Source organism: Berghia stephanieae, chromosome 4, assembly GCF_034508935.2.
Source record: "Berghia stephanieae isolate SIO BIC M18660-M18661 chromosome 4, UCSD_Bste_1.3, whole genome shotgun sequence".
NCBI lineage: Eukaryota > Metazoa > Mollusca > Gastropoda > Nudibranchia > Aeolidiidae > Berghia > Berghia stephanieae.
The window spans coordinates 28,851,850-28,863,008 of record NC_088363.1 but is presented as its reverse complement, the minus strand read 5'-3'; the positions used below and the strand labels follow the sequence as shown (position 1 = coordinate 28,863,008).

Genomic DNA, 11,159 nt, shown 5'->3' with positions numbered 1-11,159 from the left:
TATCATTATTGTTTTTTGAAAACGATGGGATATTTTAAAAATCAAAATTAAAACAATGCTTAATCATAAAAATTCATTATTGTTACGGCTATTTTCATATGATTGCGAATAAATTAAAATTCTATCAAGCGTTACTTACGATGACATGTGACAAATGAAAAACAACATTACTCAATTAGGGTGTATAAGAAAATCAGTAGCACAAAGTCCTATTCAACTACAAGTTAATATAAAATCTAAGAACGAAATTTTAGAAATGGACTATGATTTTAATAATCTCTGAAAAAGAAAAAAATGATAATGCATTTTCCTACAAACAAAGATCAATTACATATCAATCCAGATAAATACATTCAAATTATTGTTTACTTTAATAATGATTGCTTGGCCGTAATATCAAATATTTGAAAACTTGATGGATCATATTTAAAGAAAAAGAAAATAAATTCTAGTATTTTAAAACTCTTTTAAGTTTTGAATGTTATGCTTCATTTGTTATAAATCTATGACTGCTATAATAAAGAGTGAAATTAATATTAAATTACTTGATATAAATGATGTAATAATAAAATATATTTCTATTAAAATTAACAAACTACATGATAAAAAAGTGTTGTCATGACAAAATTAAAAGGGCATTATCTAAAGAACATTTTGCAAAATATTTATATATTTATAGTTAGGTAACATATCACACATTTTATACAAATGACAATAATAGTTATAACATTAAATTTATAAAAGAAATATACGAAACACCTGAATTTCAGATTATGTATATAATGATAACAAAAGCGTTCTTGAACCTGTTTGTTTTTTAAACAAACTGTAACATATTTTATCAACATGTGCATTCTAACTAAATACTAAAATAACAAATTATCAAATTACTACGGCTGACTAAGAAATTTATTACTTGAATAATGATGACTATTAAAGAAATTAAAACCATGTTTTATAAAAACTTAACGTATTATTAATATTTTGTAATAAGTGCATCACTCTTACCTTTCTTTTAAGAAAAACTATTATTACTTTTGTATCATTGCTAATAAATCAAAAGTGTATAGGCATCGCAAAATTAAAAGGGTATTAGAATATATCTATAGAATGATATGTCAAGCGATCTGTGTAATGTTTAAACAGAGAGGTTTCTAGAAACAAATCACTTCTTTAAGTAGTAAGCATTTTACGTGTACAGAAATAATATACTCAAGCTAATCAATATTAAATAAATGAATTGTTCTGTTTTTAAAAAGCTACTGTTATGTTTGCATAAATAATGTTAAAGTATTAAATGAGTTTGAAATTACATTCCAATAAAACCAGACATTGATATGACTTTAAATTATTAGACAATAAAACTTATAGGCAATGAATGATACATGAATAAGAGATTAAAATAAGGTAAACTGAATGTTGGTTGTAATGAAAGTACATTTATCAAAACTTTATACAAAATGAAAGCTATTTTATACAGTACGCGAGTCATTAACATTAAAATGGCCATTGAAAATTCTGAGACAGGAAAAAAATTTCTTTTAATTTTGATGAGATGACTTTTCTTAAGAAAATTATCTTTCTAACCAACTACAAGGTAATTGTAATAGATATTCCCATATGTCATGTTGAGAGTTGATGAAATATTGTGAACAAAAAATTAAGATTAAAGAAAAATGACAACACTGCAACTTGAAAAAATACGACAAAAACAACTGAAAGTTTACCATATCTGAAGTTAAAGATTGGGCATTTAAATCTTATTAACGGTGAATGAAATTCTTTAAGTGCTTGAGTGTATAATATAGGCTTGACAAAAATTGGAAAGGACGCGATGAAAGGAGCAATGGTGATGAGTGTCACCATTGATGGTGAAAGAGGCAATGGTGATAAGAGTCACCATTGACAGTGAAAGAGGCAATGGTGATAAGAGTCACCATTGATGGTGACAGAGTCAATGGTGATAAGAGTCACCATTGATGGTGAAAGAGGCAATGGTGATAAGATTCACCATTGATGGTGAAAGAGGCAATGGTGATGAGAGTCACCATTGATGGTGAAAGAGGCAATGGTGATAAGAGTCACCATTGATGGTGAAAGAGGCAATGGTGATAAGAGTCACCATTGATGGTGAAAGAGGCAATGGTGATAAGAGTCACCATTGATAGTGAAAGAGGCAATGGTGATGATAGTCACCATTGATGGTGAAAGTGGCAATGGTGATAAGAGTCACCATTGATGGCTTGACTTGCTTGACTTGCTTGCCTTGCTTGTCTTGCTTGCCTTGCAAGGTGGCAGGGACGATAAAGCCACTTCAAATGATCATGACGTTCTAAGAGTAATTTTCAGGGTCAGATCGGCAGAGATTGCACCAGCAGAGCTCAAGATGAAGAAAGTATTGTTGATATAAAAGTGATGGCAGGGATGTAAATGATGGAAGCAGCAGCAGTGACAATGATGGTGAAAATGGCAAGGCAGGTGACGTGATGATGGAAATCACTCCGGCAGGGCTATGGTGGTGAAGATGATGATGATGGGAGGCGATTCTGATGGCAATGGTTGTGTTGGGAGGTGATAGCTTTGGAAGGGATGATGGGAAGTAATGGTAGAGTCATAGGGGTTGTGATAGAAGAGACCATGGTGTGAGGTTAGTGGTAATAAGTGAAAGCCATGGCTTGGCGAAAATGATAGAAGCAGGTTCAACAATAAAGATCCAGTAAATGGCACAGTTCCAAACCCAGGGTCAAGGTGACCCATCCAGAAAGAGTCAAACAAATCACATCCCTATCCCGTCTTCAAGACAATTGTAAATCAACATTCTGCCCAAACACATTCGGGCTTCCTGTAGGCCTCCAGTCCGCCTACTGCACTTGGGTATGGACATGAAACACAAACAAATACACCCCCACCGGTAGAAGCACACTTATCTGTATTTCAAATCCATGCGAATGCCAACCACAATCATCTTGTCAACAAAGAACACGAATGTAACTCACCCGGCCCTAACCAGTTGGAATCAACTCAAACCCAAGTCCAGAACCACACCACCACCTTCACTTTATCACTGAATCTACCTCCAGCATCCTCATCCTCCCCACAACTTCCATCCACCACCACCTTCCTCGACGAACACAATCTCTACATCACAATCACTACAACCCCACCAATACCACCATCATCACTTCCTCCACCATTACCTCCCTTCACAACCATTGCCATCATCATCACTTCCCATCATCATCCCTTCACCACCACAACCCTCCCATCATGATTTCCATCATCCGTCACCCAACAATGCCACCTTCACCAACAATGTCACTATTGTTGCTCCACCATCTACATCCCCATCATCACCTCGCCACCAACAACTCCTCCAACATCTTGATCACTGCCATTACAATCCCCGGGGCCCTCCAATATAACCCATCCCATTACTCCGCTGAATACCACAATCATTCTCCATGACCTCACCATCCCTGCTGGCCACCGCCCCTACCGCCCACATATGGCCAATCTCGATTCCTGGAGCTCGATGACGTCAAATATCTGTGACAAAAAGTAACAGATCATAAAATGCAGGAAAAAAAAATCAGTTCTTTGACTTCACATCTAGTTCAACTTTTGTTGATTCTTGTCTAATCCTGGGGCTTTCTATCTTTCAAGATTTTCAAGGTTTGCTTCAACTAAGTCGTTTGTAGTCTTAGTATATACAAACTATTTTGCGAGAGAACTTGTCTTAGGTTATACGTACTATTTTGTGAAAGGCCTAGTCTTAGTATATACATATTTTGTGAGAGGCCTAGTCTGAGTATATACATATTTTGTGAGAGGCCTAGTCTCAGTATATACATAATATTTTATAAAAGGCCTGTTCTTAGTATAATAAACATAATCTTTTGTGAGAGGCCTAGTCTTAGTATTATATACATACTATTTTGTGAGAGGCCTATTTAACACCAACAATATGACATTGATTGATATCATTCATGGTGCACAAAAAAGATGATCAAAACACATATTGCACGCTATTATTTGCAATTACTGCCTCGATGAAAATATTTACCCCCTGTCTTAGTAGTAGTAGTAGTAGTGTAGTAGTAGTAGTAGTGATAATGATGTGGTAGCAGTGGTTGTATTTGTAGTGAAGATTATGTTTTGGTGCATGTAGTAGTAGTTGTAATGATGATGAGGTGGAGTTGACTGCATTTGTAGTAGTAGTAGTAGTGGTATGATGATAATGTGCTTGTGATTGTAGTTGTATTGGAAGTAGTGATAATGATGTGGAGGCGGTGGTTGTAGTAATAGCAGTGGTAGTGGTGCTGATGGTGGTGGCTGTAGCAGTAGTGATGATGATGTGGTGGTGGTTGTAGAGAGGAGGATGAGTGGCGGTGGTGGTTGTAGTAGTAGTGGTAGAAAGGTTGATGTGGCGGTGACGGTTGTAGTCGTACTGGTATTGATGATGTGGTGGTTGTGGTTGTGGTAGTAGTGGTAGTGATGATAATGTGTTGGAAGTAGTGGTTGTAGTTGTGGTGATGTGCAGTGGTCGTGGTGTGGTGATGATATGTAGGTGGTTGTACTGGTGGTGTCAGTAAGTGATGAGTGGGTGGTTGTGTTGTAGGTAGAAAGTGTATGATGTGTCGGAGGTGTAATTGTAGTAGATGGTGAAATGATGATGTGGTGGTGTGGTGGTGTGTAAAGTGTTATTACGATATGTGGTGGTGGTGGTTGTTGCAGTGGTGGTAATGATGATATGGTGGTTTTAGTAGTATTGTGGTGGATTATGTAGTGGTGGTTGTAGTGGTAGCATAATGATGATGTGGTGTTGATAGTTGTAGAACAAGTGTATTGATAGATGATGTCGTGGTGGGTTGTGCAGTAGATGATGATGGTGGTGTGATTGTAGTAGTATGTGTGATGTATGTATGTGTGGTGGTGGATAGTGGATAGTGTATTGATGTTAGATATGTAGAACAGTGGTATTAATGATTGTGTAGTGGTGAGTAGAGTTAGTGTAGTTAGTAGTATTGTGAGTAGTTGTAGTAGTGGTAGTAGTATGTAAGTAGTAGTAGTAGTAAGTAGATAGTTTAGTTAGTATTAGTAGTGTAGTAGTATTAGTAGTAGTTAGTAGTTAGTAGTAGTAGTAGTAGTAGTAGTAGTAGTAGTAGTAGTAGTGTGTGTAGTTAGTATAGTAAGTAGTAGTAGTAGTAGTAGTAGTAGTATGTAGTAGTAGTAGTAGTAGTAGTAGTATGTAGTAGTAGTAGTAGTAGTAAGTAGTAGTAGTAGTAGTAGTCAGAGACACCAACTTTAAATTTGGCTCACAGGAGTTTCAGACACCACTCATAGGAATATCAATGCCGAATGAGGAATTTCCGCGCACAAAAGAAAGGAATTGGAATGTTATATAAACACATTGCCAAATACAATCCCAAAGTTTCCTGTAGTATACTGGTGGTAGTGAGGATGAGGTGGTGTTTGTGGTTGTAGTAATAGTGGTAGTGATGATGATGTGGTCGTGGTGGTTGAAGTAGTAGTTGTAGTGATGATGATGTGGTAATGGCATAGTGGTTGTAGTGTTGTGGTCGTGATGTTGATGTTAGTGGTGATGGTGGTTGTAGTACAAATGGTAGTGATGATGATGTGGTAGTGGTGGTTGTAGTAGTAGTCCTGGTAGTGATGATAATGTAGTGGTTGTGGTTGTAGTCGTAGTAGTGGTAATGATGATGTGGTGATGGTGATGGTTGCAGTAGTAGTGGTGGTGATGATGTGGTGATGGTGGTTGTAGTAGTAGATGTGGTAATGATGATGTGGTGGTTGTAGTAGTAGTGGTAGTGATGATGTGGTGATGGTGGTTGTAGAAGTAGTGGTAGTAATGATGATGTTGCAGTGGTGGTTGTTGTAGTAGTAGTAGTAGTTGTGGTGATGATGATGTGGTGGTGGTAGTCGTAGTAGCAATGGTAGTGATGATGATGTGGTGGTGGTGGTGGTTGTAGTAGTAGTGGTAGGGATGATGATGTGGTGGTGGTGGTTGTAGTACAAATGATAGTGATGATGATATGGTGGTGCTTGTAGTAGTAGTGGTAGTGATATGATGTGGTGGTGGTGGTTGTAGTACAAATGGTAGTGATGATGATGTGGTAGTGGTGGTTGTAGTAGTAGTGGTAGTGATGATGTGGTGGTGGTGGTTGTGGTAGTAGTGATAATGATGTGGTGGTGGTGGTGGTTGTAGTAGTAGTGGTAGTGATGATGTGGTGGTGGTGGTTGTAGTAGTAGTGGTAATGATGATGTGGTGGTGGTTGTAGTAGTAGTGGTAGTTGCAGTGATGATGATGTGGTGGAGGTGGTTGTAGTAGTAGTGGTAGTGATGATGTGGTGGTGGTGGTGGTTGTAGTAGTAGTGATAATGATGATGTGGTGGTTATAGTAGTACTCGTGGTAGTGATGATAATGTAGTGGTGGTGGTTGTTGTAGTAGTAGTGGTAAAGATGATGTGGTGGTGGTGGTTGTAGTAGTGGTGGTGGTTGTAGTAGTAATAATAATAATAATGCTGAAAACTTATATAGCGCTATAACTCCGAGACACCAGACTCTAAGCGCTTAAATTACAAATTACTTTGGCTGAAACATACTCATTCACACACACAAGCACACACACACACACATACACACACACACAATACAACACACAACACAAACCAAACCTATCTTGCTTCTCATACCATCTACTAAAATCGAAACAAATATGTTTTAAGCGAACGTTTAAAAATAGACAAAGATTCTTTTTCACGAATGCTCTGCGGTAAGGCGTTCCAAATAGAGGGTCCGAAATGAGAAAAGGATCTCATTCCAGCATTTTTCCGAATTCGAGGGACAACTAGTTTTGTGGAATCACTGGCCGAACGTAAGGGGCGGGGTTTTGAATATCTTTCAATTAGTTCTGAAAGGTAGGAAGGGGCAGTACCTTCAAGACAACGATACACTAAAACACAAGCTTTGAATTTAATTCTTTTCTCAACAGGCAGCCAATGCAGGTCATGAAGTAGAGGTCCGGCAGAGTCGCACCTACGCTTCATAAATACTAGTCTGGCAGCGCTGTTTTGGACAATCTGAAGACGTTTCAGATTGTATTGCGAAACGCCAAACAACAGAGCATTACAATAATCCAATTTCGATAGTACGAGGGACACAACCAGGTGCTTGGTCACATCCTCAGATATGAACCGTCTAATGGAAGCAATCTTTTTTAGTTGGAAAAAGAGAGATCTAACCAAATTATTAACCTGATGCTCCATCGACAGTCCAGAGTCTAAGAATGTGCCAAGGTTTTTCACTTTGTCAACAATTTGAATAGAGGCATCCCCCAACTTCAAATCTGTTCCACTTTTCCACTTCCTGTTCCCCACATACAGCACCCCGTCTTATCATCATTCAGTTTCAGTCTGTTCTCATTCATCCATTTCTTAACACTTTGGATACAATTTTTACTATTGGCTGATACTTCTTGTAAATTTCTCATATTGGAAACGCAGTACAATTGCGTATCATCAGCGTATTGATGGTAAGACAGACCAAAACTTCTGATGATTTTAGACAGAGGGCCAACGTACAAAACAAAAAGAACGGGTCCAAGTACTGAACCCTGGGGAACCCCACAATCAAGAAAGATTTCCTCCGATCTATATTCATCCACCGTAATAATCTGTTTACGATTAAACAAATATGACCTAAACCAATCAAGCGCTGCACCAGACACGCCATAAGTAATTTCAAGACGTTTGAGAAGAAGATTGTGATCAATAGTATCAAAAGCAGACGATAGGTCAAGCAAATTCAGCAAAGAACATGAACCATTGTCTATAACAGAGAGGAGATCATTAACAACCCTAACAAGTGCGGTTTCCGTCGAATGATGTTGCCTATAAGCAGACTGAAATTTTTCTTCAAGACAATTATTTTTAAGATGAGACAGTAATTGTTTCAAAACAAGCTTTTCTAAGATCTTAGAGAGAAAAGGAAGATTAGAGACAGGGCGATAGTTTTTTAAGTTCTCTTTATCGAGATCAGGTTTTTTCAAAAGGGGTTTGACATGAGCAACTTTGTAAATGTCTGGTACAGCACCTGACTGCAACGAATTATTAACAATACATGTAAATGGTGTTAAAATTACATCAATGCATTTTTTTAAAATGGCAGTATTTAAGGGGTCTAAATCACAACTTTTAGTTGAAGACGGCATAATGCAATCACGTAAGTCAGCTTCAGTAATCTTTGAAAAATGTGTTAACGAATCACCATGAAACTTGTCAAATGTTGTAGGGATCGATTCAGACGAGAGTTCCTTCCTGATGGTATCCGTTTTTTCTTTAAAATATTGACCAAAGCGAGTTGGTAGATCTGCACGATCGATTAAAGATGGGAGAGCTGGTTGCGTCTGTTGTCCCAGCAGTTCCTTGGTCAAGGCAAAGAATTGTCTCGAACATCCCACGTTTTTGAGGCTTTCTTCATAGAATTTCTTTTTGGCCCTGAAATTGACGGCTTTTGCATCGTTTCTAGCCGCGATGTATCGCTTCTTATCGACAGCATCTCTGGACTTGAGCCATTTTCTTTCTGCCCGCCTCCTGGCTAATCCATTCAATTTTATTTCGGTATTATACCAGGGTGCTTGACGTCTCACTTTTACTGCTCTAGTTGTTAAGGGAGCATGCTTGTCCACCGTACCAACAATTGACTCGTGGAGACCATTCGCATCATGTTTATTTTTAACGTTATGGTCAAGGTCTTGTTTAAAAATGTTCATGTTTATATTCTTCAAATTACGAGATGTTATCATCTTTTTTACTTCGTGCTTCATTGGAAATAAAACGCAAAACACAATTAAATGATGGTCAGAGATTAATTTATCAATATTTGAGACAGGTGAAGAGAGAGAATGTTCAATGTCTGTAATGACATGATCTATTGTGTGGCCATGGTTGTTTGTAGGACCGCTTACAAGTTGAATATAGTTGTTTGTGTCAATAATCTCCCGAAATACTTTCGATTCATTTTTGTTTCCGAAATAATCAATGTTAAAATCACCCATAAAAATATTATGCTTTTTGTTAATGGATTGCATAGACATAAATTCTCCGAACTCAGATAAAAAATCAATTGTTGATATTTTGTTTTGTTGGCTTGGTGGTGGGCGGTAGACACAGTGAAACGACTTTTTAAAATTATTTTCATGAATGGCAAATCCAGCGTATTCAAAACTTCTAAAATTATCATGGTGAAATGATATCTTGTCAAAGAGTGACAAGTTGTAAATAATTGCAATACCACCTCCTTTCCTCCCAATGCGTGGAAATGATTTAATACAAAAGCCTTCGGGTGTAATTGCTTTCATAATTGGATCATCATATGAATGATTAAGCCATGTTTCCAAGATGACAAAAATATTAATTTTATGATCTTCAATAATGTCGATTATGTCTTGAGTTTTATTACGACACGATCTAACATTTAGTAATCCAATTTTTAAACTGGTATGATCACTACGTGCAGGTTGTTGTTGTTGTTGTTGTTGTTGTTGTTGTTGTTGCTCAAGACGGTGCTGTTGCTGCGAGTTGTTGTCATGGTGGTCGTTAATTTCATACTGACTGTCACGGACAGTGTTGACATTTGACAAGGAACGGTGAGGATTACTCATTGAAGTGATTAGATTGGATGGGGGACGAGTGTTGATAAATTGAAGCGAGGATCGAGGTCGTAGGGGGAGCGGGCGTGGGGTTGGCCGATGACCAATGACGGTGGTTATAGGGAGTTGTTTTCGTCTACCCCCTCTGAGTCTGTTCACAAAATTAGTATTATAAATAGATCGATGTACACGGTAGTTGTTAAAAGTTGTAAAATATAGCACAGTGAATAAAGTTTCCAATATGGCTGTAAACAAATAGCAGTTTAAAACTATGTTCGACTTTGGAAAATCCATACTTAAATTTTAAAATTTTAGAAAAATCCTCTGTTAGAAATCGTTAAAATGTATATCAATAAAACCACAAGACTATCACAAATCAGATGGTATTAAAATCCAGGCGAAATGTCAGATAAAAATCACTCAAAACACGTAAATGAAAGAGCCAACAAAAACAAGACTCGCCGGTCAGGCGTGTTACAAGTAGAAGTGGTAATGATGATATGGTGGTTGTGTTGGGGCTGGTAGTTGTAGTAGTAGTGGTAGTAATAATGATGATGTTGTAGTGGTGGTGGTTGTAGTGATGATATGGTGGTGGTGGTAGTTGTAGTAGCAGTGGAAGTGATGATGATGTGGTGGTGGTGGTGGTGGTTGTAGTAGTAGTGGTAGCGGTGATGATGATGTGGTGGTGGTGGTTGTAGTAGCAGTGGTAATGATGATGTGGTGGTGGTGGTTGTAGAAGTAGTGACGATGGTTGTAATAGTAGTGGCAGTGATGATGATGAAGTGTTTGGAAGGGGGGGTATCCTTGGAACAAATTGACCTCACCGGAATTTGACGGAAGTTGCCCGCTACCGAAATTTTTGGCTCCCGACCAGAGTTTTTTTCCGGAGACTGGATTTGGCATCACTGATTTAGTAGTAGTATAGGATTAGTTGAGTATAGTAGTAGATTATTAGTAGTAGTTAGTAAGTAGTATAGTATAGTAGATTAGTAGTAGTAGTATAGTAGTAGTAGTAGTAGTAGTAGTAGTAGTAGTAGTAGTAGTAGTAGTAGTAGTAGTAGTAGTAGTAGTAGTAGAGTAGTAGTAGTAGTAGTAGTAGTAGATAGTAGTAGTAGTAGTAGTAGTAGTAGTAGTAGTAGTAGTAGTAGTAGTAGTAGTAGTGTAGGTAGTAGTAGTAGTAGTAGTAGTAGTAGTAGTAGTATGTAGTAGTAGTATAGTAGTATGTAGTAGTGTAGTAGTAGTGTAGTAGTTGATAGTAGTTAGTAGTAGTAGTATTAGTAGTAGTAGTAGTTAGTAGTATGTAGTAGTAGTAGTTAGAGTAGTATAGTAGTTAGTAGTAGTAGTAGTAGTAGTAGTAGTAGTAGTAGTAGTAGTAGTAGTAGTAGTAATGGTGGTGGTGCTTGTAGTAGTTGTAGTATGTTCGTTTTTAAGGGATTTACGGCGCTTGCCACACATTTAGGTAATATCAGCGCCAGTAAAAAGGAAGAAA

General features: G+C 37.5%; 1 long non-coding RNA gene across 1 annotated transcript in view; it reads right to left on the bottom strand.

The window, feature by feature from the left end:
• Nucleotides 1-3,287: 3,287 nt before the first annotated feature.
• The window catches only part of LOC144971977 (uncharacterized), a 12,418-nt gene continuing 4,546 nt past the window's right edge, over nt 3,288-11,159 (bottom strand). Inside the window, exon 4 of the long non-coding RNA XR_013645215.1 lies at nt 3,288-3,546. This is a non-coding gene — a long non-coding RNA (uncharacterized LOC144971977). The remainder of the gene's footprint in view (nt 3,547-11,159) is intronic.